The sequence below is a fragment of the Equus asinus genome, chromosome 22, assembly GCF_041296235.1.
Source record: "Equus asinus isolate D_3611 breed Donkey chromosome 22, EquAss-T2T_v2, whole genome shotgun sequence".
Lineage (NCBI taxonomy): Eukaryota > Metazoa > Chordata > Mammalia > Perissodactyla > Equidae > Equus > Equus asinus.
In genome coordinates, this window is record NC_091811.1 from 64,034,858 (window position 1) to 64,060,332 (window position 25,475).

A 25,475-nucleotide genomic window follows, 5' to 3' on the forward strand; every position below is an offset into this window, starting at 1 on the left:
AATTCAGGGCCCCATGGAGAGGTGGCACCCTCCAGCCTTCTTGGCATCACAGCAGAATAGCTGACTTGGCATGACAAGAGCATTTGTGAAGGTTCCAGCCGCTCTCAAAGTGCCTGATGTCCCAGTTTCTGGGCTGTCATTTCTAACTCCCTTCTCAGTTGGTCTGTGGAAGACCTCTCGACTTTTGCCCTTCACTTTTATAATTCTGAAGGTGCGGCTTACAAAAACAGCCCCTCCCTCAGACCTCCAGCAATTAAGATAGAACAATAGGTGTCTGCTTATCTTACTAAGTCAGACAATTTTCGCCTCTGAGGAAGTCCAGATTTTAGCCTGGTTGTGAAATTAGCCAGTTTGAAAAATGAAATTAAGCCTCCAAACATTATTTACCAAGGAGAGGGTGTAGGCAGAAGTCAGTCTGCTGGTCTTGTTTTACGTATATAGTGACCGCCTGGCATCTGATGACTTGCAGTGCTGTTTGCAGAAGTTCTCTTGTGAGGATCATTGATGGCTTTTCCTCATGCCTCATGTTGACTGTCTACAGTTCAGCCAAATCAAATTCTAATCCCCAAGCACCAGGAGAAAAGCCGCACCTCAGAGGCAAAGGTGTGATCATTGCTGCAGGACCGAGTGTTGTCTGCTCCCCGTGCTTAGAGCGGAGTGAAGAGAGGTAGGTAGAAGGAGCACCTTTTTAGACGGCGCAGGTTGAGCAGCCCTAGAAAGGGGAGGACCATTTTCTTTGACCCCTGGGCTTGATGCTCTCATTTCTTCTGTGCCCAGTTTTCACCTTTGTCTTCATTACAAACAATGGATGCATTCCTTAGTAATATGGCGCAGAAAGCTGGTAAATTTTGAGAATTTAGAAAAGAGAATTTGTTAGATTTTGTGTCCCTTAGCAAAGAGAGTTTTCTGAGTACACTACTACAAAAAGAATTAGTGAATGCTTTTCAAATGGACACTCCATTTTTATTTGAACTTCTTTTGCAATTGTATTAAAAATGTTTATGGGAACTCAAATGTGTCACCAAATATCTGTGTTTGAAAGATTTCCAGAATCTATTTTTCCAGAGTTCAGAGTTTTAATTATATACATTTTCTTCCCTTCTCCAAATACCTAATCTGCAAATAAATATCTCTTGTTTGAAGCTTGGAACTCTACTTCCTACAGTTATATTAGCTTTTATTCTCTTTTCTGTCAGGCATCTCATTTCCTCCAGCAGTCTTGGAATTAAATGATGAAATAACATCCAGAAAGCATTGTGCACTGTGAAACATGATGAAAATTACCTTGTTGTCTTTGTGGTCAGTCCTCTTTTGGATGTTTCTGACATTCTCATAATGCCATGTCCCATATTCACATACCACCTAACACTGAAAAAAGCATACTTGCATAGATTTATGTATGTTTCAGTAGTATAGTGGTTTATGGCATGGCTTCAGAAATAGACTCCTGGGGTTTGAGTCCTGGCTCAGCCACTAGCCAGCTGTTTTAACTGTGGGCACTTTACTTACTGTCATCCTGCCTCACTCTCCTTGCCTGTACCATGGAGGTGATAATAGTACCTACCTCAGAGCGTTGTTAGACAAGCAGAGTGTTGAACGGACTGTGTGGCACACAGTAGTGTACTACCACCTCTGTGAACTCTGGCTCTGGAAGCAATAATAATAAATTTCAGGTTACAGAAGACTTCACAGCCCAGAGGAGCCTAAGGAGACGTGCATGTTACCTGGAGGTAATATGGGATCCTGCATGGATGGGATCCGGGAAGAGGAAAAGGACAGTAGGTAAAAACTAAGGAAATCTGAAGAAGAGATGGAGTTTAGTTAATTTAAAAAAATAGAGTAGGAAAATAAAACATTTTCTATTTTAAAAAATCCCACTCGTACAACTTTATGGTTATGAAAAACTTGTTAGCTAAAGTACGGAATTGCTAAGACGAAAAAGTGGAAATTCTCAGCTAGATCAGAGCATATCCTTCCAATGGCATCATTTGTATTTGTGTTTATATCTGTCTGTCTGTTTATTTACTGAACAGCTGTGGTCATTTGCAGAATAGTTCCTATAGACTTTTGTCTTTTGTGCTCAACAATGTACCCCGTATACCAGTGCTACTCAGGAGTTAGTAGACCAATGCTGCCCAGCAGACTGTTCGTTCCCAGTCCATGAGGAGATAAGGTAAGTTGCGGCACCGCTTCCTTTATCCGGAAAGTCTACAAATGAGCGTCAGCTGAGCTAAGCAGTGCTTAGTGATGTGATGATTTAGGTTCTGGCACAGGCTCTTTGTCTCATTGTGCGTCTGCAGTGAACTGTTCACTGACTTGGGTTTGAGTACTGGTCTGCGCCCTTTCATAGAAATACACAGGGATCTGCCTCACCCCTCTCATAGCTGTTACTATTACGTGTTCTTTGTTGATTTAGAGACAAGATTGGCCACCTCTGTGCTTTAATCTGTTTCGTTGATTGGCGTTCCTTTTGAGAGGCAACACTGTAGAGGTTAATACCTTGGATAAACTCAATTCGAATTATGGTTCCTCTGGAACCTCAGTTTTCTGATTTGAAAATGGGTATGATGATTGCATCTGTTTTACACGCTTGTGAGGATTAAATGAGATTATACCTGCACGGCCCTTGGCAAGTGGTGAAAGCTCAATAAAAGTGAGCTGCTATGATAACAATTATTATTTACTACTACCTGAAGCTATGGTCTTAATTCGTGACAAATTTTTTTATTTAAATAATTTAAAACTCAGTCATCTCCAGAGAGATTAAAATTACTTAACAGACTTAAATCTTACAAAGCAAACACTAAAAATGTAGATTTTAGTGGTTCTTTAGAATAGCAATGGGAGACCTTTAGCCAATCCCCAGAAGCTATATTGGGCCCAATCTTAAAAGAATTGTGTTGGTAGGCTCCCATGACATTTGGCTACAGAGGTACTTTGTGACCGATCCTTGCATCAACACGCTTCTCTGTGTGTATGATTGCATTTGTAGATGAAGATTCCTCCACCGTTAACCTGCGCTGGTTGTTCATTAAGGGTTGCCAAAAATAAATCATCTGCAAACAAATGAAGAGAACCATAGTTATTCCAGCCGCTGTCAGAGGCATAATCCTCTCATTTGCTCCCAGATAGGATGTATCTGTATAGTATGTGTGTCTGTTTTTTGCCTTGGAGCCAGGCAGCACCCTTCCTGAAGAATACTCAAGGTAGACTTTCATTGAATGTTCTCGGTCAGCAGCTTACAAGTCTTCCATAACTTCACTCTGATTTCTCCTCTGTGTTCACCTACAGATATTCACTGTGCCATTAAAGTCTTTATCATTTGATTGTTTTGAGCTAAGATCTAGTCTCCCCAAATAATGAACTAGAAAGAAGGTTGGGTCCAGACTTATGCGCTCGACCTGATGCAAAAAATGCCTGGTGACCCCAACAATGTTGCCTGCAGTGATTACTGTTACTGCCTGCGGTCCTAGCAGCCAACATTTACAGTGTGTTCCTTTTGAGGGAGGTCCTTGGTGTCGCCTGACAGATGGGGAAATTGAAACTCAAAACTTAGAAACTTGACGTGATTTCGCCCAGATCACACTGCTACTAAATGGAGCCACCAGGGTTCAAACCTGTGCTACAGCCATCCTGTAGAGGTATGTAAGGACAACGCCTCATCAAAGCTTAAATGCTTAGGTTTCATGTCATTCTCTCTCTTTAAACTTCCAGAAAGCTAGGAAGAATGATTGCCATCTTTGTCTTAATTAAGAGAGTTTATTTCAATTCAGATAAAAGTCTGTGTTTTTGTTGTTCAATGATTATATACTAACATTAAATTGTTACCTTATTATTATCTCAATGAATTACTTGATGAGGAAGCTCGTGGTGGAGCTGCCTCTTTGCATGAAATAGGAAAGGCATTTTCGGGGTGAAGAAATTTAGAAGTCCTAAACTGGAGTATTCTTGGTAAATTTAGTACCCTGTTCCTGAGGATAATAAAAATTGCTGCCTCCGCTCCTCTGTGACTCCCACCGAAAGGCCTTGCTGGTTCCCAAGTGAAAAGGCCCCTCTGTGTCTTGATTTTTGCTGGAAAAGAAGTTCTGTCTCTTCAGCTAGTTCTCTAGATTCACTCCCGGCTTCGCTTTTGTGGCTGCTGTTCCTTTTTGAGCATTAGAGCTTCCGGTAGAACCACTTAGCATGTATTGGAATCACCCAGAAGTCTCGAATCAACCAGAAGGCTCCTTGAATCAGTTTGCTGGGCCCCACCCCAGCCCTAGAATTTGCATTTCTGGTAAGTTCCCAGGTGATGCTGAAGCTGTGGGTTGGAGACCACACTTTGGGAACCAGTGCTGTAAAAATCAAATCAATTTTGTAAACTTCCTTAAGGTAGCCAATTTAGATGCTAATTTTTCTAAGATCTTTAGCTTTCTTACAATTGCTCTCAATTCCTGTGAAAGGACATCAAATCATGGCAATTTAAACGAAGATTATAGAAAATGCATGCAGCCCTGCTTCTTGTTTTGTGCCCCCCCCAACTTCATAATTTGTTAGTTTCTCAAATTGTAAAGAGCCTTTTCACCTCACACCTGGATAAATTGAAAACTAAAGTGGGAACACGAGGAGTCCTTGAGGAATATAGCTTCAATTTCTCTGCAAATCTGCATGTGCTTTTGAACTAAAGAAAAATAACGCAAGGCAAGGCACCCTTTGTGGGACGTCCTGTAGCACATTCCCATTTGCTGCTGTCACTGCTAGCTCTTAGGGCAGTCAGGAGACGGGACACCTCGCTGTGGAATAGCTGAAGGGCACTTTGCTTTGTGGGTTATGGTTAATTCAAGTTAGTGTAAGGATGGCAGTTTTTCTATGAATAGGAAACTTGATCATGTTTCTGGAGAGCTTTTATTTGGTTTGTTTTAATCCTAGGTCCACTGACAATTCATGAAATTACTACTGCAGTAATTACATGGGCATTACAACTTAGGTGAGGGTTAGGATCGCAAGTCAAACAATAAGGAGAAAAATTAAACAAAAGTGCTCTTGAAAATCCCCAAGTCACCGTGTTACCAAGAGCTATGTCCGTGAAAGCTCAGAAGCCAGAAATTAACTTAGGATTCTCTTTGCTTATAGGCTGTGGCCTCACACTTCCGTGTGGCCAAGAGTGAAAGGATGTTAGGGAAAATAAGATTTTTCTCTCCCTCCCTCAGTCCATTCCAAGTAAATATGGACGTGTAGTTAAATTACAGTAAGTTCAATGTGCTTATCATGTGACTCCATTGTATTGTTAAGATAATTGAAACATTTGATTTGGGGTCACTGGTATAAATTCTTTTACAGCCATGCTGGAATTAAATATCGTTCATTCATTCAACAAACAGCTATTGAATACCTCCTTTATCAAACTGTAGACTCCCCAAGGGCGGATGTTTTTTATCAAGGCACCTGCTTTGTCTTATAGTAGTTGCTCAGGCAGTGTTCATTGAATTAATAACTAATGAAACACAGCCCGTGTCTTTGTATGGTTTGTGTCCTAGCTTTAGATATGGAAAAGTAAACAAAGATGTGCTGTGTAGTATGTTAGAGGTGTTTTAAATTTATGGGAACATTGTGCAGGAAGAAATTAGTTCTGTGTGGGAGAGCACAATAGGGACTCATGGAAAGGACATTTGAGGTGGCCTTGATGGATGAGTAGGCGTTCTCCAGGAAGGAAGGGCATTCCAGGTAAAGGAAAGTCTCCTCGAATGACTGTGTTTTTCCTCCTTAGGAATCGTTAGCTTGGTGTCTTAAATGCTTTGAGCACGGTAACGAGATAGGAATAGAAAGGTAATGCTGATAATAGCTAATAGCTGTTAGATGTATGTTCTGTGCCTGGCAGTGTAACGGGACTTTGCACGTATTATTTTGTTTGAATTTCACAAGAAACACATGAGGTAGACACTGCTAATTCCATTTTCTGGACTAGAAAATGGAGGAAAGTTTTTTTTGCCAGAGATGACATCGTGAGATGACAACCATGATATTTTATGTTCTCATATGGCCATCAAGCAGCGTAGTTAGTGAGATGACAACCATGATGTTTTATGTTCTCATATGGCCATCAAGCAGCATAGTTAGTGAGATGACAACCGTGATGTTTTATGTTCTCATATGGCCATCAAGCAGTTTAGACTTTGTGGACAGTGGGGAGCCATTGAGGCTGATACAGTCAGAAGTGAGGGAGGAAAACCCTGAGTGGAGGGAGGCCAGTTTACAAGTCGTCTTGTGCTCTGTGGTGGCATATTGAAGGCCTCAGTTATGTCCTTGACCTTGGGGGTAGAAATGTGGAGAGAGATGAAGGAGATAGAGGTGGAATGAAGAGGACTTGATGACCCATGGGAGAAAGAAGTGAGTGATCAGGTTTACAAAAGCAAGAAGAGGATACACAGTGATGTGCTGGAAGAAAATGTCTGGTATTTTTGGTCTCCTTTTAAACCTTGTGTTTTTTATATATATAATATCCAAAATATATTAGCACAGTAGTACTTGTACTTAATTTATACGTATAGAAATGGAAGCACATTGAGATTATGCTCATTTTTTCTTTATGGGGTGTACCGTCAAAAAAGTTTGAAGGTGACTGATCCAGATGTGTCCCAGAGATGTATCACCATCCACAGTGAAGTAAGCCACTGGGCAGGAAAGAGTGGATAGGGGAGGTGAGAAGATGACTGTGTGTACTTTTACTTCTGCAGGTGAGCATTTTAAGTCCTGTCTCTCTCTTTGAGCCATTTGTCTTTTGCATTTCAGAATAATCCCCAATAATCAGGATAAAGGTGCTAAAGGGGGAAAGGCATTCCTTTTCTATGGGAAGGATTCTGTTGTAAGGTGTTCGTGGCATTGGAGAAGCTAGAAGAGGAGTGGACATTGAGGTCCTCCAATCCACCTTCCTCCCACCCGTCCAGAATCTCAGACAAGTGGTCACGGGCTTTGGCTTGAACCCTTCGAGAGGCAGGCAGCCCGATCCTTCTCAAGGAAGTTGGGGCAGATGTAATTGGTAGAATTCTGCCTTTTACAAGGGGCAGTTTGCTTCCCCACGTGCAGCTTCTACACATTGCTCCTTTTCCTTCCCTTAAAATAGTTACAGAGCCAGTGTCACCATACACAGTGCTTTACAGTTTACCAGGCACACATACGTGGACGGTCACCCTTGATGCCCACAACTCTTCTCAGGAGCAGGCAGGTGTATGTTGTTCTGATTAAAGAAATGAGGCAGTTGAGATTATGGATGGGCCAATGGAAGAGCATCCTAGTTATGTTCCCCATTGACGTTTGTTGTGCCTAATTTACATATTCTGTATAGGAGGCTTTGAAGTACCAGGAGCCTCTGACCTTAGTTTCAGTTTTGGTTCTACAACACTTTCTAGTAACAAGACCTTGGGCAAGTTATCTTGCCTTTCTGAGCCTCAGTTTCCTATAAAATAGGGCGAATGCTCTCCATCTCAGAACACTGTTGGGAAGATGAAATTAGATAACTATTGTAAAGCTGTTAGAAAAGTTTGGCTCAGGGTTGGGTATACAACAAATGTGAATTTGTCTGCTTTTCCTCTCTTGTTTCAAATAAGTTTTTAGAAATCTGTGTACAGCATAATGTTTGTCTTTGTTAAATTTTGTATTAGGGGTTTAGTTTCATTATATCAGCTAATGGAACTTTGTTTCTTTTTTTCCCCAGCTTTATTGAGATAAATTGACATATAACCTTGTGTACATTTAAGGTGTACAACTTGATGATGTGATCTACGTATATCTTGTGAAATGATTACCACAATAAGGTCAGTTAACTCATCCATCACCTCACATAGTTACAGTTTGTTTGTGGTGAGAACATTTAAGATTTACTCTCAGACTTATTTCACTTAGCGTAATGCCCTCAGAGTCTGTCCATGTTGCAAATGGCAGAATTTTCTTCTTTTTATGGTTGAATAATATTCCATTGTATGTATGTATGTATTTATGCATATATATATATATCTCTCACATTTTCTTTATCCATTTATCCATCGATGGACACTTAGCTTGTTCCCATGTGTTGGTTATTGCAAATAATGCTATAGTGAACATGAGTTGCAGATGTCTCTTCGAGACAGGGATTTCATTTCCTTCAGATATATACCCAGAGGTGGGATTACTGAATCATATGGTAGTTCTATTATTAATTTTTTTTTTGAGGAAGATTAGTCCTGAGCTAACATCTACTGCCAATCCTCCTCTTTTTGCTGAGGAAGACTGGCCCTGAGCTAATATCCGTGCCCATCTTCCTCTACTTTATACGTGGGACACCTACCACAGCATGGTCTGCCAAGCGGTGCCATGTCTGCAGCCAGGATCCGAACCGGCAAACCCTGGGCCACCGAAGCAGAATGTGCGCACTTAACCACTGTGCCACCAGGTCGGCCCCTCAATTATTAATTTTTGAGGAACCAATGGAAGATACTTTGGAACTTACTTCTGTCATTTGTCCTTTTAGTTATCTCATAATAATCATTAATGTTATCTTGATTTTTAAAAATGTGTATTATTTCAAAAGTCATGAAAAGATGTTATCTGAAAGAAATTTAAGCTATTTCTATTTTGAGAAAAAAAGGTTCAACCTGTGTTGACTCTCTTAAAAACATTTGATTTTAGGGGCCAGCCCCGTGGCCGAGTGGTTAAGTTCGCGTGCTCCGGTTCGGTAGCCCAGGGTTTCACTGGTTTGGATCCTGGGCGCAGACATGGCATTGCTCTTCAAGCCATGCTGAGGCGGCGTCCCACATGCCACAACTAGAAGGACCCACAACTAAAAATACACAACTATGTACTGGGGGGCTTTGGGAGAAAAAGGAAAAATAAAATAAATAAATAAATAAATACTTAAAAACATTTGATTTTGTATCACAGCAAAGGTTCACATGACTGCATTGTAGCCATATGGTACCAAATGGGAAGGAATGAGAGTAGGTATTTTTTTTTAATTTGGAATTTTTCCTTCCTGGAAACTTGTGATAAATGAGTGTGTATATCTTTGAAATTAAGTATTTGTAGAGGAAGGATCAGTTAGTTCCATTCGACTTTCTTTATCCCTTCATTCTTCTCATCTTTTGTCTGGAGGGAAAAAATACGATTTTTATTTTCATCCTGAGAAATCGGTCACTTTCAGGGGCTTCAGATTTCCATAGATGTGAAAACCCTTTGACACCTGCTAGCTTTTCAGTGTAAGTGTATATTTTTAGCCTGCCCAACTGTGGGCTTTTTGAGGATGGGGATCCAGTGAGAATTTTTTGCTGTGTTACTGGCACGTGGCATGGTACCTGGCGCTTACAGCGACTTCCTGGATCTCTGCTGACCGAATGAAATGTTACTTTCTGCTGTATCTATTAAAATTTAGTGAATGCAGATTTGTTAATAGATCTCGGGAGTTCACTGCTGTATCTCTTAGTTCAGAAACATACACTTCAGATAAAATATATAAATTCAGAAAAAAATCATTTTTTTTCCTACAAATATACAGAATTATACTGAGTGCCTTTCTCCGTATAGAGACAGTGGAAATGTTGGAAATACTTTGTTATCGATCTTAATTGTTTTCTGGACCTCCCTAGACTTTTTCCCCTTGAGAAATGCTTGTTTTCCTTTGTTCCCTACCATGTGGGTGCTGGGCCGTAACTGATGCTGGGCTGTAACTGAACTTGCTCAGCCCAGGGAACATAGGAGATGTCTCATGTCCAGAATTCCAGTTCTGCTATCTGCTTTTGACCAACAATGAACAGTTCTGTGTTTCTTTCTTTTTACGCTCTTTTTGTGTCTCCTCTTCAAATTTAGTCCGGTAGCACATTTCTGCAAAGGTGGAATCTTTCCCCATCTCTGGTTTTTAATTTTTTTCCCCAGTTAGTTCAGCTGTGCAGGGAGTCTGTTATCTGTTGTATCCGTTTTCTAGCAGCTTCCTGGGCTCTTGAGGGATATTAAGCAGAGAAGAATTCAAGGCCAGACAGAGTGTGGGTGAGGGTAGCTCAGGTTATGATTTTGACTTTTTTCCAAAAGTTGTAATGAATCATGTGGGAACAGTGCGTTATGCATTCTGTGTGTTCTCTCCATGGCAGAGTTGCTTGTTTGTCTAATTTTTGTTATGGTCAGTTCTCTGTGATAAATGCTTCACTCTTCATTTTATTTCATTTTAGTCACTTCTAAGTCAGTGTATTTCTAAATCAGTATATTCTGTATCCTCAATCACAGGTCTTTCCTTTTTTCCCACCATTTTGACATTTAGTTGCCTCAGTGTGAATTTAACCTGAGAAACACTCCTAATGTCCTATGACTTCTGGCAGGAAGTGTTTACCTCAGGGAACTCCAGTTTTACTGACTTTTCCTTAAGTTCCAGAAAAATATGTCTAATGCTTGTCACTTGAGGTTTTCTAAATATTCATGCCATGTGATGTGATTAAATTGTCTTCTTTAAAAAAATATGTTACATATCACCATAGCTGAGGAATGTTTACTGCACGGCTGACCACACACAATGAGATGTGATCTTACTCTTCAGTTAGAAAACGTTTTTTTTTTTAGGATAACATTTGATGCAGTTAAGGGTGTGGCATGATAAACAGTTCCTCACTAGGGAGCATGAATCAATATACTTTTTCTGGAGTGTAGTTGGACCCTGTAATCTTACTTTTAGAAGTCGATCCAAAGGAAATAATCAGAGATGAGGATTTATTCATAAGAATGCTCATCATAGTTTTCTTAAAAAAAAATAAAGATAATAAGCCACATAAATATCCAAGAGTCAAGAAATAAATCAATTATGGCATGCACAAGAGTTGGAATATTATGGAACCACTAAAATTATGACTCTGAAAAGTATTTAAAGACAAGAGAAACTATTCAAGACATACCATTAAGTGAGGAAAAAATTTTCAGTGAGTAAAATATGATATACATCAGTATATTCCAGTTGTTATTTCTGAGTAAATGGGATGGGCAACTTAAAAATCTTCTTTGTGTGTTTCTGTGTTTCCAAATTTTCTATAACAAGTGTATATTACATTGATGATTAAATAAATGAGCACCTATACATCACTAGAATGATGCCTGTCCCCATAGTGAGCTCTCAGATATGAGCTTTTACTGTTGCTATGATGTTTACATTTATAATAAGAAAAATATATATATATGTAAAATATTTTGGTTAGGAAGATTGGCCCTGAGCTAACATCTGTGCCCATCTTCCTCTATTTTGTATGTGGGATGCCACCACAGCATGGTTTGGTGAGTGATGTGTAGGTCTGTGCCCAGGATCTGAACCCAAAAACCTTGGGCTGCTAAAGCAGAGTGTGCAAACTTTACTACTATGCCACTGGGCTGGCCCCAAGAAAAATATTTTTTAATCCCAGTCTAATTGTAATTAATTATTTGTGGAACCACTTGTTTACTATCTGTCCTCCCAGACTATGGTCCATTATCTGTCATACAGATTCTGCCTACAGCCTGTAGCATGGTACCTGGCATATAGTAAGTCTTCAATAAATAATTGTTTGGACCCTCAAAGATCAGATTTTAAATATTTTCTCTTATTTCAGTTTCCTAGCAGGAAGGTCACCAGCAAGAAAGCTGTTAAAAGATTAGCTGTTCCCAACTGAGAATTTTTTGTGTTCTTGTGAGTGTTGAAATGTATGTAAATGAGGAAATTGCACTGTTCCAAATAGTATGTGGTTGAACCAGAATTGTGTTTATTGGCATATTTTATGTACAAATTGGCACTGAGATTTCTTTAAAATTTTTTCAAAATTTATGGTCTTCAAATTTTAGAACGTGAACTCAAATAAGATTATAACAAAGCTACCTCAGACATCCGTCTAGACTCTTCCTAAGGTTACAAATGTGAGCAAGAATAGGCACATTTTTAATAGCCTGGAAGGTAATTTGGTGGGACAGCAGGAGTGTATATGGTTCTGCAAAGATCCGTGATTCTATAAAAAGACGTGATTTGAATCTGTAATTGATTACAAGTTTAGAGGTCTCTGTGAGATACAAAGTTTCTTAATTGTAAATAGTCACTTCCCAAGGCTTCTGCTTGCCGGGAGGAAGCAATGAAGCTCAGCAAGAATTACCAGCTGCTGTTTATGAATCCAAACGTTAAAATTCACTTAATGAAAGTAATGTGCTGACAGAAGTGTTTATTGTTTAAAACAGAATAATCATGTTTATTGTATCTCTCTGAGACAGAATATAGCTTAAATGTACCAGAGGAAACTGAGAGTGTAAAAAGTAATGTGCTTTTTGAAAAATCTGCCTCTGTTGACATGAAACCAACATAAAAAGTGTGAAGAGCCCCTTATGAGAGGTCTCAGTTTTATAGAGTTAAATTGGAAAGATTGCAGAATTGGAAAGTAACTATTGTTTTTGGAAATACAAGAAATTCAGAAATATCAACCCAGAAAACAGGCACTTGGGGAAGGTTTTAATCTCATGAACCATAGACCTCGGGAACTGGAAAAGACCGTAAAATCTACTTGATGATGATTTTTGGAATCTTGGAAATAGTGTTGAAATACCATAGGATAGAAAGGAATAATCAGGAAGCTTAACGCAGTCAGAACCTCCTAGCCTGTTATGGGAAGTAGCATTTGGCAGAGCCTGCTAAGCTCCTGTAAATGAATGTTAATCACATTTTATCAGCCGCTTGTACTGTCCTTATCATATAATTTGAATATTTATGACTCTGTAAATATGTTTAACAGTGAAATTACAGTGTTTATGGAACTCAAATTCCAAAAAGCATACAACCCTTTGATGGAGAAGAATTATGTTTAAATACGACAAAATTCAAGATGTTTCTCCCATTTAGCAGTAGTCTGTATCCTGTGGGACAAGTATTTCTGATGAAAATTCTGTGGCAAACAGAATGATGTATGTCAAAATGGACTTTGAAGACAAACATGTGATTCAGTTAATTTATTTTTTATGCAAAAATAGATAACTAGACTATTTTAACTTGTTACGATCAGGTACAATTTGCTTTAACTATTTTCTCACTATAGTTTATATCATTTTGGTTTACTGCATCCTTATCTACTTGGAAATTATTAACGAACCTTTTTTTAAATGGATGAAGCTTTGGAATTGAACAGCTCCTCCTAAAGTAACAGTAATATTGAAGAAGAAAATAATGGATGGGCATGCCTCTTTGGTTTTGTAATCTGTACTTATTTGGTGTGCGTATGTATCTTGGGAAAACTTGAGTCTCTGCCAATGCTCTCTTACTTCTTTGCAAACATAAACCCACTAAGGGTAATTTTCCCTTCAGAAGGATTTAAATGTGCATTGTTCTTCTGGAAAGTATAATCTAATAGGAAAATACAGTTCATATTAGAACAAGAAAAGCCTGTAATTAAGATATATCTCAGTCACATTTTTTTTCCTATCTTTTGTTAAAACAGAAACATGGACTCGTTTAAGTAAATAAAATTCTTGGTGGGTGAAACATTTGTTTTCAAAGGTTATAGTAATGATACAACTATCTGGTTACTTCATTTTGATTATCTAAAATATTAACAAGTTCTCATTTTATACAATTTGAATTTATTGCAAACACAAATAGAACACATACAAAGCCGCAATTAGATGTTGCACCTTTTTACTTGCAACTGAGTGGATTTTGAGTTATATTAGACAGTATCGAGTTGTGGCTTTGCAATTGGATAGATTTGCCTTGGGGCTCTGCCCCCTCCCAGCCGCAGGTCATTGGCTTGTGACGTGGCTCTCTCAGGGCTCAGTTTCACGTTGGTAAATTAGTAATCATCCTTACCTTGTTGGTTGCTGTGAGGACTGAAAGAGCCCGTGCACTTCAAGTGCAGGGCTCAGTGCCTAAAACAGATAAACCTAATAAAGGATACTTCTTAAAAACTCGGGTGAGAATCTTATCCTGAAGGCTACAAGCTTTTTAAAAAATTTTAGTTTTACAGTCTTTGTTCTTTTTTAAGGGGGAAAATACACTTCTGTGTACTTACATACTCAAAATTATTTGGAGCTGTGCCTCTTAAACTATCTGTGCTGAAAGACTGTTCTTTTTCTAATCTGTCATGGACGGATGCTTTTATAACATTTAAGAAAATGAATTTATTACAAAAATGAAATAAACAAAGACAAATAGAATACATACAAAGCCCCTATTTTTTCTCTTTACGAGATCCTACAAATACCTAAAGTTTCTAAATGCTTAGTCTCGTGTCCCCACTTGTTTCTTTGAGGACTGGGAGTAAACGATTGGCTGATTGCTGCTGGTCCACAGGCCACACTTTTAACATACGTATATCAGTCATTCTTGAATAGAGTTAGTCACTAAACAGACAGTGAGTTGTCCCTTCTTCTTAAAAAGTAGTCACCAACTGCAAATGAAGGTTACATATTTACCTATCCAAATCCATGTTCCACCCCACCCCCCTCCGTCACCAATGCAAGATGGTTTGACTTAAGGTAACTGGAGATTCTTATCCAAGAAATAGGGCTTGATGGTTTGCTCTACACCAACATGACCCTGATTGGAGCGTCCACATCCACAAGGGGGTCCCAGTGGCTCTAGAACTGCCCCTGAGAGCCCAGCCCTCTTAGAGCATGGGTATTGAGTCTCAGGTCCTCAGTTCCCCCTTCATCCTCTGTGATCTGACAGCATCTCCCATTACTTTGATTAAACCACATCTTATGTTATATTGCCATTATTTTCTCTGACTCTCCACACACTATGGGCTTTACAAGAATAAGGACTATTTTTTTCTCTTTTTGGCCCTGTGGCTCCTGGCATACCCTAGGTGCACCTTGAGAATGTATTAATGTGTGAATGAATGAGTGGATGATACTGTCCAGGCCTCTCACCAGCCTGACATCCTTTATCTGTGTGCTCTTCACTTTGTTAGGATCCCTCTCAAAAATATAACCAGCTTGGGAGGGGCGAGGGCGGAGAAGGGGGTCACTCTGGAACAACACATTGCTGTTAACGCATTTTTCAATGCCCATAACCCAAAAGAACGTGTTCTTTGTATTTTGGGAAGTTGAATGTTTTTCTCATCCCTCATTTTTTGCTGCCAACCGTATAATAGGAAAACAGCCAACAGAAGTGCTACCTTCAAAACTGTCACAGTGACTTTCTGGAAACTGTCAGGGCCACACATTACCTTAGTTGAAATTCAATGGCATTGAGCTCTTGAGATTATAGATAGTAGTTTTCTGGAGTGGACACAATGGTGTGTGAACATATGACTGGGCTGGAATGTATCAGAGTGCTTGCATGGGATATTATGGATCAGTGATGCATTACAATAAACCATTTATGGATATTTTATGACACATTTGCAGAATATCATCACTGGATGGTGGGGAGAGGAAAGGGTATCAGATTTCCATTGCATGGTTATAATCGTTTCCAAGGAAAAGGAACTTACCAAAAGTCAATTGATAGCCTATAGTAATGGATTAGGTTTTTGGTGGTTATGTTTTGCTTGGGGACCACTAAAGTCAATAGCATATTGACTAAATGCTGGCTGTGGGTCAGGATGTTTGGATTCCCATCCCAGCTCTATGACCTTGTTCAAGTTACTTAACCTCTTCCAGCCTCACTTTCCTTATCTGTAAAATGGGTGTAATAATAGTAGGGAGGCAAAGATGATTGTGAAGATTAAGTGTGATAATTCCTTTAAAGCGCTTAGTGGTGCCTGTATCTCTTTAGCGCTCCTTATTACCTCTTAACATTTGTAGATTATGTGTTGGTGTCATAACAGTTTTGAAAAGAAATAGCCTTGAGAGCACCCATAGCAGTTGTGTTTGAAAACTACTCGTATGTGCACAGTGTTAATTTAACATATTCCTGCCTTTCTTAACTATTTTATATGCATTAATTTATTCTTCTGGAATCCTTGAAATAAAGGTTATTTTTAGCTTTCAAATATTTGACATTAATAGGTGATTTACAGTTTATTAAAATAAATTACTAAACCCCAGCAAAAATAAGAAGCAGACCATATTAAAGTTCTACTAATTCAATGAGATACAATATTAATATTATGAAAACTAGCAATGTAGAAAATAAATGAAAAGTTGAATATAGAGTGGTATATATAGCTTGAATATACAATTAAATTATGCGTTTTAAGATGAATAGATAAGTAATAGCTATATTATAATGTTGGGATTGAGAGTGGCTCTTTTTTTCCCTCCACTTTCCAGTGTTTGTAATCTTACTATAAGGTTTCTATAATTTAAAAATTTTCAAAGACCAAACATCTGTTATTCACTCTGATTGCTCAAAATGACAGACATTAAAAACTCATATCGAGGGGCCAGCCCTGTGGCCGAGTAGTTAAGTTTGCGCACTCCGCTTCGGCAGCCCAGGGTTTCGCCGGTTCAGATCCTGGGTGTGGACATGGCACCGCTCATTAGGCCATGGTGAGGCGGCGTCCCACGTGCCACAACTAGAAGGACTCACAACTAAAGTATACACCTATGTACTTGGGGGACTTGGGGAGAAAAAGCAGAAAAAAAATATGGAATCTAAGTAAGGCTTTTATTACAGCTAGCAAATTTATTGAATTTATTTACAAAGTAATTAAAATTGAGTAGCTGCTGTGTAAATTAACTAACTTCCTAGATGGCTAAGAACAAGCAGGGTCCCTTGTTTTATGTTTAGACACCCAAATGTTAATTAGATAGCTACATAGGACCGAGAACAATTCTCTTGAAACTCTTAGTCCATGGCAGTTCATAAAGAAACTTTCCAAGGCCAATGGGAAGTCAGCAGCAGAAGCTTCTTCTGTGTTGGGTTAAGGAGATCCCCAGAGATCGTCGCTGGTTCCTGAAGCGTGTGTGGAGATATCCACTTACAATCCAGGGAGAGTGCAGATCTGGTTCATCACGCGATGGCATAGTTTCCCTTCACAGTCGGGTGACAGCCTGCCAAGCCGACTCTGCCTAGCAGGGCACGCGGGCCCACCTGCCCAGGCCATTACTATTCCCATTTAGGGTCAGGCCAACAGGGACCTTTCTCATTTAACCTTGAATGTCTTCGTTTTCATGAAGTTTTCAAAGCAGAATGGAAGATTCAGCAGGGCAAATGGTGTGATTGACCCCCGTGAGTTTGTTAAATTGTAGGACTGTTTCTTGGTTACAGATGGGCCTGCCCTTTGTCCATCTCAGGCTGTTTCCATAGCTTCTCTTACAGAATACATTTTTACTGTGGCACAGGTAATTTGCCAAGGTAAGTCTTTTAACCCAAAGTTAGAAGGGAACCATATATTTTTTGAAGTGTTCCATATGGTAGACTGTGACACGTATCTCATTGCAATTGCTCTTGTTCTTGAGACCCAACATCTTCCTCAGTTGAAAGTTTTTTTAAAGAAAATAAATATTCTAACTAAAACTAGATGACATTTTGTGTATACAAAATTGTTGAACATGTAAAAATGTCTCTAGTACCAGAGCATGTCTTCATGCTGACAGCCCTGCCCGGGACTTGCTCATCATTCCATGAGATATACCTCTGTTTTGATATTTCCTGTAAGGGGAGATCCTTTTGAATGCATAAGGTAAGAAGTATGGAGAGCATTAGTCCCTGAGATTTTTGCAAAATACTAAAAATAGTAATAGTTGTATATCATTATTATTTTTGATCCCCACATTATTCCAGTAGATTTTTTAAGTCAACTAAAGTCTACAGAGGCCAAAAGGGTCTTCCATCTTTTTCCTACTACTTTGCTATACAGAGCCATTGGCAGGAAGAAAAGCATGTTGCAACTTCTAATGTCCCTGGTAGCTGAATTCTTGTGGAAAACATATGGTTGAGGGAATAGTGGTCTGGCTTATCAGATTCAGATTTGCTGCTTATATTTTCTAAGATATGAGAATAATTTAAACTATCTTTTTTCACTAACAACTGTCTAAAATTTGTATCAAGTTAATATCAAGTTATAATTTGAGTGAAAGTAAAAACACTGTAAAAGAGGTGGTTTTTTTTTAACTGAATATAAATAATTCAAAAATACTTCACAAGGAAAAGTAAGGTGCAGAATGACTTGAAGTCCTCTCTGTGTATCAGGGTTTTGACCAGTGGGGTCCTGTGGAGGGTCAGTGATCCTCAGAAAGTAGCTCACTTTGGTTTTCTGCATCGGGGTATCCAGGGACAAACCCAGCCCATGAGGGAGGATGAGGACAAGAGCCCCTTGATGGAAAGCCAACTGATGGGGCCTTGTGGATGGGAGTTATCCACGCTTCGTAGTGAAGAGAGAAAAAGAGGAAATCCTGTTGCCATAAACACCCCATTTGGCTCCATTGGAAACATCAGATTTGGCAATGGAGGAGGAAGAAAAGACTTGGTGGCCGAGGAGGGAATCTGAGGGGAAGGCTGTGAGACCCCCCGTCTTAAAAGAAATAGCAGCCAATGCCGAGGGATGGGGCAGGTGTGCGTCCCGGCTCATCAGACGCATGAGGAGCCACTTCAGAAGCTTGAGTTTAATGGCTCTTGCTGCGTCTCGGGTCTGCAGCCTCCTGTCCTGAGGTGAGAAGGTTTTGTTCGCCCAGGGATCATGGCTTTGAATTCAAGGGACAGTCTACTTTGAGAAGAAGAAATGATTCTTTCCAGCCTTTCTTGAAGGTCTTTGAGCGGCTTTTTAAGGTTTCCAACTCTTCATCGTCATGGCTCATCTTGTCATCTGCTCCAGAGCTTTCTTCCTCCTGCTCCAAGTCATGATCTCTCTCTGAGGCAATAGCCTGGAAGCTCTATTTCTTCTTGACAAAGTTCAGTCATTTCATTTCCCTTCTCCTGAAGGTTTCAAACTGCACTTTCAGTTGAGGCTCACACAGTCTGAAGACTTCTGAGATGACCTGGCAGGTCTGCTTTGTGTCCTCTCCTTTAGAATCGTTGGTGTTCAATTGATTTCTCTCTCTGTTCTGGGTGTTGAAATGCACATGTACCTTTGCAGCATCTGTCACTTTACTCCTGGCTCCTTCGTAGCATCATCCCCACCTCCTGATCCCAAGTTGTCCCCAGTCTTCTCTTCTCCAAGGCAGCTGCTGTGTCCTCAGTCCTCCACACACATCCCTCCAGTCTTGATCTGACTTTCCACAGACTCCCTAGCTCTATGTTGAGATCCTGGGGTTTTCTGTTACCCTTAAGAGTGCTGAGCTTATTGTAGCCTTTTCCACTTGTGTCTCTATGGACTTAGTCTGTTTGTAGAGACTGGCCCTTTCTTGCAGTATCAGATGTTGGCTCATCTTGTTCTGAACGTGGAGATTGTTCCTCTCTGAGTTGTTTGCCGTGAAGCGTAAGATGGACTGAATCGCAGGGCTTACGTGTCCACAGCTTTGGGCACTCCTGGGCTTTCATCTTCTTCCACCACAGGGCAACACTGGACGGGAGCTTTACATTTTACCAGAACTCGTGCTGAGCTCTCAATGGCATGTAGAGAAATGTAGAGAAAACCTCTTTTTTTCACTGACTGAAAAATTCTGCCTAAAACTAAGAGAACTGTCAACACACCGCCTGTCCAGGCACACATCACTGTCTCCGTTGATGTCTAGGGAGGCTGAGGTGGTCCCAGAAGTACAGCTCATGGCGGGACAAAGCCCCTCCGGAGTACCCCAAGCCACCACGAAGCCCCCTGCTGTTCTGCTCAGGACCAAGCTTGTGCCTGGCAGCTTGGATGGACCTTGAGTGAAGAGGATCAGTGGGCGTGCCAGACTGGTCCAGGAAAACACACCTCACCCCTGCGCACAGCTCTTCCTTTTCTTAAACTCCACTTTCTCTGGCCCTAGAGTCCTCCCGTCATCCTCTGCCCGTGCTGTTCCTTCTGGCTCGAACGCCCTTCCTTCCCTGTATGCATGGAAGCAGTATCCATCTTGTAACCTCCTCACCCGCTGACCCCCGGGCCCAGGGCAGGGCCAGGTGCAAAGTGGGTGCTCGGTGCTCCTCGAATGTTTGCGGAAGGAACAAAGGAGTGAGCCACGTTTGCCATCCCTGAAGACTCGCACGTAATGCCCTGCTGACTCAGTTCCTTCTGGAGACCTTTAAACTCCTTTCAGAATTCCCCCCTGGGAGGAGGGGAGAAGTGGAGGTGGTGGCAGTCCTGACCTGGGCTCCCCATCCACTCGAGTGGGTTCCAGAGCGGCATATCTTGAGTGAACTGCCCAGTCAAGTAATGAGACACAGCGGCGGCTGCCGCTGCTGTTAGAAAATGTAATGCCCTACAACGTTGAGACGTTTGCTCTGTGGAAACAGTGGAATGCAGTGGAATAGAGCATTGGCTAGAAAGAGAATAGCAAGGGCCTCAGAGAGCTTTTTTTTTTTTTTTTTTTGAGGAAGATTAGCCCTGAGCTAACTACTGCTAGTCCTCCTCTTTTTGCTGAGGAAGCCTGGCTCTGAGCTAACATCCGTGGCCATCTTCCTCTAGTTTATACGTGGGACGACTACCACAGCATGGCTGCCAAGCAGTGCCATGTCCGCACCCGGGATCCGAACTAGCGAACCCCGGGCCGCCGAGAAGCGGAACGTGCGAACTTAACCGCTGCGCCACCGGGCCGGCCCCGAGCTTTTTTTTTTTTTAAAAGTACTTTATTATTTGGGAACGAGTGGGTAGGTGGGGAAGAGCATGGTTAACAGACTGACCGTTCCTCCTGGGGAACCTGAAACCAGGTGCATCATGTCAGTGTCATACCTAATAGTTGTGTCTCTCCGTCCAGGCATCTAACTTGTGCCTGGCATAGAGTAGGCACATGATACATTTATTGAATGAAAAAATATGGTAAATATTACAGACTTCTTAGGTGCAGGTGGCTGACATAAAAAGTTCAAGCATGTCTGCTGGTTATTGCGTATTTACGATGAGCAAATCATTCATTTGCTTTATCTGGTTTTTCCATGACATGGTCTTTCTTCCTGACTGGCCTGTGGCTTCCCTCCCTTCCATCTCTTTTACAGATGGCTGCAGGTTCACATTTATTACAGCTCTCAGGTACTTCTGGAGCACTCCAGGCTCTGATACCCGCCCCGAAGGAGGGGACAGACAACAGTAGCTCACCCCTCTCCTGCCCAAGCCCACAAAGCCTGGGCTGGTTTTGCAAGAAAGCCCTAGAATGGTTTGTCTTTAAGAGCCCTGCTTATGCTTTAGAAACAAATGTTACAAAGAGAGGCTTTAGAAACAAATGTTACAAAGAGAGGCCCAAGGGCAGGGAGAGAAAGCTCTCAGGAGGATGCAGGTGAGTGGATGTTTCTGAGGTGTGTGTGCCTTTTCCCCTCCTTCGTGCCACCAGCTGCAGTGGCTACTAGCAAAAGTTTTGAGTTTTGGTTGCACAGTAGAAAAAAAAAATCCATGTTAATGCAAAAGGTTGTGGTTTCTGATTGTGGGAAGCTAGAAAAGTGGCTGACCTTTGAAATTGGAACTATTGAGAGGAATGTGGTGTGAGCAGATGAGCAGTGTACCGTTATGCTGGGGGTGTGGCCTCTGCCCCCACCACCCGCTGGCTCACCTCTCATTGCTACAGTGCCCAGCTGCTGCCAGGATGAGGCCTCAGGAATACCAACTGAGCTCCTCTAGGACAGGCCTGCCCCAGCAGCCGACCCTGCAGAACGGATGCTCTTCGCCTGGGTCACACCAGGTCCACGCGGCTGCTCACTTTCATCCTCAGCCGGCAGGCAGGACACTGTCCTCTCTGCTCTGTGTCTTTCCCGTCCTCTTCTCCTGGGCCCTGAGGGAAACTGGTTGCTTTGTCAGAAATGCCCCCGCCTTCCAAACCTCTTCACAGGCTCTTCCTCTTTCTGTTTCACCTCCTCGTTTCATCCGCAAGGATCACACATCCTCTGTGGCTTTTTCTAGAGGCAGCCCTGCACTCCCCCAGACTGGGGGACTCCAGACACCTGCTTTCATTCCTTGTACAGAAGCCCTCCCTCATCCTCGGGGTCAGGCCACCTGCTGGACCCCACCCTCTCTCGGTCATTGCGACTCTCCTGCGCTCAGTTCTCGGTCACTCCTCCACACTCACAAGACCTTGGACACCTCTCTCATAGACATCCTCACTGCCCAAGGCCAGTGGCCTTCACTTCCACACCAGAGTTGTTATCAGAGGACACTCCTCTGATGACAAATACCTGCGCTCTCACTGTCACTGCCTGTCCTTCCAGTGTCCTCACTTGCTCCCAACAGCCCCATCTGGAGAAGGTGGACCTCCCCAGTCTCTTGACTTCCCGCTGTGCTTCCCCATGATCTCCACGCCGCATGCTCTTCAGTTCACCGTTTGCTCCTGAGGTTGCTTTGGACCCCCGTCAAAGCTGATCACTCCCCCTCTGAACCCTTTCTGTGTCTGCCCCTTGTTGCTCTTACTCAGTGCCGGTTGGCTTACAGCCGGGTGGGATTCCTCATTCTGACGGTCCTTGGCTCCCTGGCACCTAGCAAATCTTCTCACATAGAGCTGACATGGAGGAAATGTTTTGTTGAATTGATTGAAGCTGCTGATGGGTTAACATTTGAAGCATATTAGTATATTTAGGGGAAAAAATTGGCAAAGGAGGTAAATATGTGCCCCTCCCCTAAAAGAACGGTATGGTATAGCTAGGAAGATTGTAGGAAAAAAAGACTCATTCCAGAAATTCTGCTGTAGAGACTTTTTTTTTTGAGGAAGATTAGCCCTGAGCTAACATCTGCTGCCAATCCTCCTCATTTTGCTGAGGAAGACTGGCCCTGAGCTAACATCCATGCCCATCTTCCTCCACGTCGTATGTGGGACGCCTACCACAGCATGGCTTGCCAAGCGGTGCCATGTCTGCACCTGGGATTAAAACCGGTGAACCCCTGGCCGCCAAAGTGGAACATGAGCACTTAACCGCTGTGCCACTGGGCCGGCCCTGCTGTAGAGACTCTTAAATTCAGTCTTGTAATTTAATAGATTTGTTTTTAATCTAAGTAATGTATGCACATAATTAAAAATAAAATAGAACAAACAAGCTTATAATGAAAAGCAACCATCCCCTCCCCACCTCCAGTCTTGAACTATAGGGTCCCCCATTTTTTAATGTTCTGTTTTTAGTTTATCTGGTGGTTACTGCTCTATTTCTAAATACTATGGTTTAATCTCAAATACGGTGAGTGAAATAGCCCCTAAAAATAGTGAAGTTATAAAATATGCAAAGGAATCCTTGTTACCAATTTCATTATGAAAATTATTGAAACGTGTTCTAGACAGATCCTTGAAGTCATGATGTTACTGAATCAAAATGTTGACCTCTCACTTTTCTCTTCTTGGTGCTGGAATGGGATGTTTGATTCTTTTTTTTTTGTATGTTGTTTTTGAATTTTTTTTTAAAGATTTTATTTTTTCCTTTTTCTCCCCAAAGCCCCCCGGTACATAGTTGTATATTCTTCATTGTGGGTCCTTCTAGTTGTGGCATGTGGGATGCTGCCTCAGCATAGTTTGATGAGCAGTGCCATGTCCGCGCCCAGGATTCGAACCAACGAAACACTGGGCCGCCTGCAGCGGAGCGCGTGAACTTAACCACTCGGCCATGGGGCCACCCCTGTTTTTGAATATTTTAATAATGAGAATAAAAGGTGCTGTTTCCCCAGCCTTTTGCTTCTCCATTTGTTTTGCCTTTTGTGGCCTTTTGTGTTTTTCATCATGTGGGGATCCAGTCTGGGCAGTTTATACTGTAGCCCCTCGTTTACAGAACCCTGGTACACTAGCTATGGCTGCTCAAAGCTACAGCCTACCGTGTCTTTGAATCCCGCCTCTGAAGGTGGGCTTCGAAAGAGGCCGTGTCTGCACCTCTAAGCCTGGCTTCCAGGACACGTTGTTGAGGAGATACCTACTTTGTGAAAAAAGGCACCGTTGAGATGCCTCATTGCAGGCTGCAAAATGGCTGCCTGTGGTTGGAAATAAGTTGGTAGGTAGAGACTTTCACACGTTTAATTAAAAGTACTGTGCTGGGAGAAACTGTAGCAATTATATATCATTAACCTAAGTGGTGCCGAGCCTTTGAAGCTGTTTGCTCTGGCCCATTATTTTCCTTGATTGCGTGCTTCTGAGATGGAGCTGGGCGGCTCCGTTCTGTAGGCATTTAGAAGAAGAGCAAACGGTAACCCCAAGTACGGAATTAGGAGCTTCGGGACTCGATCCTCACAGCCAAGCTCTTGCTGAGTGAGTCCAGGCTTTGCTGCTGTGGTTATTTTGACGGCGATCACTCTGCTTCCACTGCCCACTCCCCAGTCAGACGTTGATTAGTTTATTGGGAAATACATGTATATGTCAGCTAAAAACAGGGGGTCATTTCTAGCCTTAAATGGAGGATGCTTTTATTTCAAGCTGAAATGAATGAATAAGGAAATTGAAGATCAGAGAGGAACAGTGCTGGGTCCATTTTTATAAGACAACCAGGCTCTGCAAATGTAGGGCTTACAAGTCCTTGTATGTGTGGCAGGCAGGAGAGGGGCATCTCTGGCTGAGAAGAGACCTAATGGGCTTTTCTGTGTTAATAACTGCAAGGCAGCAAAGGGTTTCAGTGAGAAGAATAAAATAAGGTTCTAGATCTGATTTTATCATTTTAAGCTGTACTCAGCCACAGTTATTAAAGAGAAAAGGTTTACTGGGTGCTCATGACATACCTGACAGCCAGAATTTGACAGCTGAAAATGACTGGGAAGCAGTGGGCCAACCCCCTCATTCTCCAGAAGGCAAACTGAAAGCAGAGAGGCCAAGGGACTTGACTAAAGTCCCTCACAAAGTGACCTTGGACCAATACCCACGTAAGGAAGTCTGCCACATTTTGCTTGTATTGATTCTGAATATTTCACTGTCTTTTAATACTCATTAGAACTTAGTTGCTATAGTTAGGTCTGCTGGTATTAAAGAGTTCTTTTGTGCATTAGGAAAGAAAAGCCTTCGTTCATTTACTGAAAAAAACATTTATTGGGCACTTACTGTGTTCAAGGCTCTCTGTTGCTTTTTAAGATATGGCTTGTTAGCTTAATATAAAAGTTAGTGTTCACCCAAGACTAGAGCCTTTCTCTGGCTCTTTCTAATCATTCACTTATTCCATGTGGGAGTTATCAAGCCTCCATAGAAAATGTATTTCAGGGTACACACGCAATGAGTGTGGTTGAAAAGGTTTATGGAACTTTTAGCCCTGTGCTGTCCAGTACAGTAGTCAAAGGGAAAATTCTATTTTTCTTCTCTGCTCTACACTCAACTCTCAATTCTTCTGGTCACAAAATGTGTGGAGATTTTTCCCATACCACGCAATTCTTAGACACCAGCAAGGTCTCCTATGATTTAATTAATAATATAATTAATTAGCCTGCCCCTACTTCAGGTGCCAATTCCAAGTCCTTCTGACCAGCCATCTCTAAGTTGGAAGTTCCATTGAACCCACTCCTCAGGTTCAACTATTTGCTAGAATGGCTTGCAGAACTCAGGAAAACCGCGTACTTACTAGATCACAGGTTTATTATAAAAGG

General features: G+C 41.6%; 1 protein-coding gene across 4 annotated transcripts in view; it reads left to right on the plus strand.

Moving 5' to 3' along the window:
- SRGAP1 (SLIT-ROBO Rho GTPase activating protein 1) overlaps positions 1–25,475 on the plus strand; it is a 258,624-nt gene that overhangs the window by 13,213 nt on the left and 219,936 nt on the right. The window contains exons 1-3 of one of the 4 annotated variants that reach the window (XM_070494908.1): positions 3,539–3,641; positions 6,588–6,713; positions 7,691–7,790. The exons of 2 other annotated variants lie outside the window; for them this stretch is intronic. The gene's annotated coding sequence lies outside the window, so the exon portion shown is untranslated. Of the gene's footprint in view, positions 1–3,538; positions 3,642–6,575; positions 6,714–7,690; positions 7,791–25,475 lie in introns of those variants that run through there. One more of the 4 variants, XM_070494909.1, reaches the window with a different exon arrangement.